Source organism: Chrysochloris asiatica, unplaced genomic scaffold (genome assembly GCF_000296735.1).
Source record: "Chrysochloris asiatica unplaced genomic scaffold, ChrAsi1.0 scaffold00024, whole genome shotgun sequence".
Taxonomy (NCBI): domain Eukaryota; kingdom Metazoa; phylum Chordata; class Mammalia; order Afrosoricida; family Chrysochloridae; genus Chrysochloris; species Chrysochloris asiatica.
In genome coordinates, this window is record NW_006408542.1 from 22285174 (window position 1) to 22291962 (window position 6789).

Below are 6789 nucleotides of genomic sequence, written 5' to 3' on the forward strand. Positions count from 1 at the left end.
TTGTGCATATATCATTATTTACCTCTGTCTCACTTAGCCCATTGAGATCTGTCTAATTATTCTCCCATCTGCTTTGTGACACCCCATCATTTTTGCTGTATGTTTATTACAGCAAAACCCAGATGGTGCTGTAGGATAAGCACTGGACTGGTAACTGCAAGGTTAACTATTTAAACCCACCAGTCACTGAACAGGAGAAAGATGAGGCTTTCTGTTCTCATAAAGATATACAGCCTCAGAAACCATACACAGAGTTACTATGAGTCAAAACTGACATTGCAGTTGTTGTTGTTGTTAAGTGCCGTCAAGTTAGTTCTGACTCATAGCAACCCTATATAAGGTTTCCAAGGAGCAGCTGGTGAGCTTACACTGCCAACCTTGTGATTCAAACAGACTTTGCATCCAGCACATTAACCCACAACATCACACCAAAGGTGTTGTATTTATTATAAGTGATTCACTAGATCCAGCCCACATTCAAGGGTAGTGGATTACATAAGAGTGTGAAATCATGAGGTAAAGATCATTGAGAACCATATTAGAAGCTCCTGTCATGATTCCTAAAACACTTACACACTTTCTTACACAGATTATTCAGAATGCAATTTTAAACTCTGAATAAGGTCATTGTTGTTGTTATTGTTAAGTGCCGTCGAGTCGATTCCAAGCCATAGCGACCCTGTATAGGGTTTCCGAGGAGCAGCTGCTGAGCTTGAACCACTGACCTTACAGTTCAAACAGCTTTGCAGTCTGGCACATTAGCCCACAGCGCCACACCAGGACTCTAATAAGGTCATTACTATTTTTAATTATACTACTATATAATGAAATGCAGACAAACTCAGAGGTGATAGACACTTATAGGAATTTTTGCTTAAATTACCCCAATAAGTTTCTTTCACTCTTATAGTATGTTATGAATGTGTACAACATGTAAAAATAGGAAAAATGAATCTTTAAGATTTGGGCACTTTTGATAGTTAAGTTGGGCGGGCCAGGATTCTCAGAAGTTTATCAGATAAAATGTAGTTATCACCTCCATAATGAGATCTCATAACATAATCAACCCCATGATATGATTTGATGTGATAAGTCTTGATCTTATATAGTGATCTTATGTTGGAAATCCTCACTTCTATGATGTTAATGTGGCGTTGTGGGATAAAGCACTGGAGCACAAGGTTGTCTTGAACCACAAGGTCAGTAGTTCAAACATACCAGCTGCTCCTTGGAAACCCTGTATAGGCCACTGTGAGTTGGAACCACTACGCTACCACTGCACTTAAAAACAACAATAACAGCAAAATGATGTTAATGTCATCAAATGGAACCTACAGGATTAGGATGTACCTTGAGCCAATCTCTTTTGACTAATAAAGGAAAGTGGAAGTAAGCTGAATTCAGAGGAATTTACTACCACCAAGATAGAAGTGCTAGGAGTGGAGTGTGTCCTTTGGACCTGGGGTCAATGCACTAGGAAGCTGCTAGATCCAGGGGAAGACTGAGATCAACGTGTATGGAGATCTCCAAAGAATACTGGGTCTACAGATGCTGAAAGGAGACAAAGACTTTCCCCCAGAACCAACAAAGAGAACGCCTTCTCCAAGAGCCAGGACTTTGAATGTGAACTCCAAGTCTCCTAAACTGTGATAGAATGAATTTCTGGTTGTTAAAGCTATCCATTTGTAGTATTTCTGCTATGTTGTTATTAAGTGCTGTCGAGTCATTTCCGACCTATAGTGACCCTGTACAGGGTTTCCGAGGCTGTAAATCTTTACAGGAGCAGAAAGCCTCATCTTTCTCCCGCGGAGTAGTTGGTAGTTTCGAACTGCTGACCTTAAGGTTTGAAGCCCGATTCGTAACCACTACGTTACCAGAGCTCCATAGCAGCCTTAAACAACTCAAATTGTACTGAAGAGAAAAGTTTCAGTTCCCTGGAAAATGTCTGAAGGAAGTTAGAAAACTTGAATTTGCTTAAACTCCATTAATATTCAGGGCATGGAGTGTGCTAAAGGATTGGCACAGTGGCAACAGCAATGGGCTCAAGCTTGGTAGCAATTGTGAGGATGGCGCAGGATCAGACAATGTTTCATTCTGTTGTACACAGGGTCGCTATGAGTCAAAACTGACTCGATGGCACTTAACAACAAAAATAGTTAATACCACTGTTATTCAAATTTGTGCACTAGTCACTAAGGTCAGTGATGATGAAATTGAAGAATCCTACCAACTTCTTCTGTATGAAATGAATCAAACATGCAATCAAGCTGTATTGACAATTACTGGTAATTGGGATGGGGACGGTTGAAAACAAAGAGCAAGGATCAGTAGGTGGAAATATGGCCTTGATGATAGAAATGACACTGGATACTTCATGGCAGAATTTTGCAAGACCAATGATTTCTTCATTGCAAATTCCTTTTTAAAACAACATAAAAGGCAACTATAAACATGGACCTCAACAGGTAGAATACACAGGAATCAAATTGACTACATCTGTGGAAAGAGACAGTGGCAAAAGCTCAGCCAAAACAAAGGGCAGATTTTGGATAAGACCATCAATTGCTCATATGCAAGTTCAGGCTAAAGCTGAAGAAAATTAAAATATGTCTACAGGAGTCAAAATATGCTCTTGAACATATTCCACCTGAATTTAGAGACCATCTCAGGTACAGATTTGGTGCATTAGATACTAATGACCGAAGATGAGAAGATCTGTGGGATGGCATCAAGACTATCATAAACGATAAAAGGAAGAGGTCATGAAAAGGACAAGAAAGAAAGAAAACACAAAAATGGTGTCAGACAAGACTCTGAAACTTGCTCTTCAGTGTAAACCTGAACACAAAATTTCAAAGGGCAGTTTGAGAAGACAAAGTCAATTATTACAATGAAATTTGCAAAGCCATGGAGTTAGAAAACCAAAAAGGAAGAACATGCTCAGTATTTCTCAAGCTGAAAACTGAAGAAAAAAAAAAAAACCTTGAGCTGCAATATTGAAGGATTCCATCGACAAAATATTGCATGATGCAGAAAGCATCAAAAGAAGATGGAAGGTATATACAGAGTCACTATACCAAAAAGAAATTGTCCATGTTCAACCAATTCAAGAGGTAGCATATGATCAAGAACCAATGATACTGAAGGAAAATGTCCAAACTTCATTGAAGGCATTGGTAAAAAAAAAAAAATTTTTGGAATTGACTAAATACAAATTGAAATCTTTCAACAAACAGATGCAGCACTGGAGGCACTTATCTATACCAGGAAATTTACAAGACAATTACGTGGCAACTGATTGGAAAAGATCCATATTTGTGACCACTCCAATGAGAGGTGACCCAGCAGAATGTGAAAATTATCAAACAATATCACCAATATCAAATGCAAGTAAAATTTTGCTGAAGATAATTTTAAAAAGGCTGCAACATTACATAGACAAGGAACTGCCAGAAACTCAAGCCAGATTCAGAAGATGATGTGGAATGAGGGATATCATTGGCTACCTTGTTTCTGGCTTGACCAAATAGAATGCTATGTCATTTATTGAAAAGAGAACTTAAGAGAAATACCAGGTTTTCAACAGGTTTTTGAGTATGTTGAGAATTATCATTGAGTAGAGACATAGAGATCTGAGTATCAGAAATAACACTTGGACCATACAAGCAAATTTGGAAGTTGTCAGTGTATGGATGACAATTGAAACTAAAGGAATGGATGAACAACTCAGGAAGAAAGTCTAGTGTGAAAAGAGAAGAGGACCAATAGTAGAGCCTTGAAAAACACAACAGCAGAAAAAGATAAGGCCCAAGTGGAGACTTGAAAGAATGTCCAGAATGTCAGAGAGAAATTAAGAGAACACAGTGTAAAAGAAACCAAGTGAAGGAACTTCTAAGATGGAAGAATGGGTGTCAAATGATGTTGGGAATTAGAAAGTTAAAAGGCCTTAAAGAGCAGAACTGAGGTTTCTCAGATGAAGAAAATTTTTCACTTGTGGACTGCAGCTTCATTTTGTACCTGGAAGTTTAAGCCTGCCTTTCCTGACAGGCTGCCCTTGACTAGCAAGTGTGTAAATCCTCACAAGTGTGTTAACCAATTTTTGCAAGAAATTTATTAAAACGTGTCTTCTAATCAAACAAGGGACTAATCTCTAGAATCCACAGGAAACTACAACACCTCTACAAGAAAAAGACAAAAGACCCAATTAAAAAATGGGCACAGGACATGAGCTGACACTTCACCAAGGAAGACACTTGGGCAGACAACAAACATATAAAGAAATGTTCACAATCTTTAGTCATTGAAAAGATGCAGAACAAAACAACAATGAGATATCTCACACCAGCAGTAACAGTGAAGTTCAAAAATGCAGAGAACAATAAATGCTGGTGAGGATGTGGAGAGACTGGGACCCTCCTACATTGCTGGTGGGAATGTAAAATGGTTCAGCCACTCTGGAAAACGATATGGTGCTTCCTCATAAAGTTGGCAATAGAAATACCTTATGATCCAGCAATTCCTCTACTTGGTATATATTCACAAGAAATATGAGCCAGAACATGAGTAGATATATGCACACCAATGTTTACTGAAGCACTATTTATCATAGCAAAAAGATGGAGACAGCCTAAGTGCTTATCAATGGAAGAATGGATAAACAAACTTTGGTACATACACACAATGAAATATTATGCTACCTTGAAGAATACTACCAGGTTTTCAACAGGTTTTTGAGTATGTTGAGAATTATCATTGAGTAGAGACATAGAGATCTGAGTATCAGAAATAACACTTGGACCATACAAGCAAATTTGGAAGTTATCAGTGTATGGATGACAATTGAAACTAAAGGAATGGATGAACAACTCAGGAAGAAAGTCTAGTGTGAAAAGAGAAGAGGACCAATAGTAGAGCCTTGAAAAACACAACAGCAGAAAAAGATAAGGCCCAAGTGGAGACTTGAAAGAATGTGCAAACCACCACAAGGACATTATGCGGAGTGAAATTAGTCACAAAAGGACAAATATTGCATAAGACTTTTATTGTAAAACCTTAAGAAAAGATGTCCTACTAAAAGAAAAATATTCTTGCTTACCAGAGGTGGAAGGGAGGGACAGTAAGGCAAAGGTTAGGGGATTGTCACATCACAGTTTGGGTGATGGAGAGGGCATTATACAAGGAAGGAGAGGACAGTATACAAGAAGGGGGTAGGGAGTATAAGAACAAGAAAGACAGGGGAACATTTAGGTAAGTCTGCATGGGCTAAATGGGACAGAGGTAAACAGTGATATATACTCAACCTGGGAACAACAAGGCTCTGTGATACAGCGATTGAGGTATAATATGAATGTGTAAAAGAGGGGAAATAATGTTAAGGTGCTTGACTGTCTTATGGATATTGGTTTCTCTTGCCTACTACTATAAAATAGACATTTTAATGGTATAGGAAGGAATATTAGGAAATATGATTACAGAAAATTTGCAGGCCTGTCTTCAGCCTATAACTGACTGGAATACCTAAAAGGGATTCTAGAACTTGCTCAGTGAAATAAGCTTCTGTGGAGCCTTTGTAGAATATAGGGCCTTAGGTGGAATCCTGAGCTCCATTCAGAACCTTCTGAGGTGGGACATTCCACTTGAAAGGACATGCAGACCAACCTGAGGTGGCCAGAGGAACAGAAGATATTTCTATAAAGAAAGACCAGCAGGAAAAAAAGAAAAAAGCAGACTATTTGGCTATTACAAGAACAAGCAAGCTGTTCACCTGGAAGCCATTAAGGCAAGACATCAAGTCCCTTCAGGACAAACCCCCTCCCAAGACTGAAACCCAAAGGGAACACATGAGTAGTCTTGTAAGCTTGCTGGTGACCATGTTGGTCTACTCGTGAGTGGAAGTGGGGGAAAGGCAGTAATGAAGACATGGGCTGAGTTCGACCATGTTCCACAGACTCCTGTCAACCTTGAGATGAGAGACAGAAGAGGAAGAGCTGGTTGGTCCAAAGTGTGGGGAGACTTGGGAACTCCATGGGCACTGACCTAGCCACTGGGAGCTATAGATGAGCGTGAAGCATTCAGCTGATATGAAGTGGGGGAAGGCACGCAAGAATGCCCAAACATACAGATAGTACCCATTTGAGATAGCTTGGATGACTTGATGATCAGAACTCAACTAGAGGAAGATCAAGAAATTTGATGCAGGAAGCAAGTATAAATTGCTACAATTTGATGAGCTTGACCTTTACTTATGGCTGGAGTAGCTCAAAAGACCAACTGAGAGGAAAGGAGTCTTCACATCAAGGATCAAGCCTATCCTTTCAGCACACAGGGTTGATAGGGGAGGACAACTTAGACATTGGCTACCTAAAATGGGGGGCCTATAAAGGCACAAAGTGACTGACTTACAAGTTTTCAAGAGCGAGTTTAGTTTCAGAGTAAGACGTGGAAGATCCCTACTGATTTGTTTTCATCTTATCTAGATGTGTCTGTGAAAGGAGATGGGGATAGGATTCTTTTGATTCAATAGTGAGTAATCGTTATCATGACTAATTGCAATTGTCACAACTGTAAAGGTAGAATTTTTGTAACAAAAAGGGGGAAGTAGTTAATCTTACATTCCAGGAACAGAGGACCCTGGGCCATCAAGAGAGAAGAGCATGAGCAGAATACAAGATCCTAACCAGAGAAGCAGCAACACCAGAGATGGAGGCAGAGGTGATGGCATGGAGAGATAAAGCAGCTGAGGGCTCTAGACTCGTGGAAAGAGAAAGGCTGTGTGCTGGCAGCCAGGAG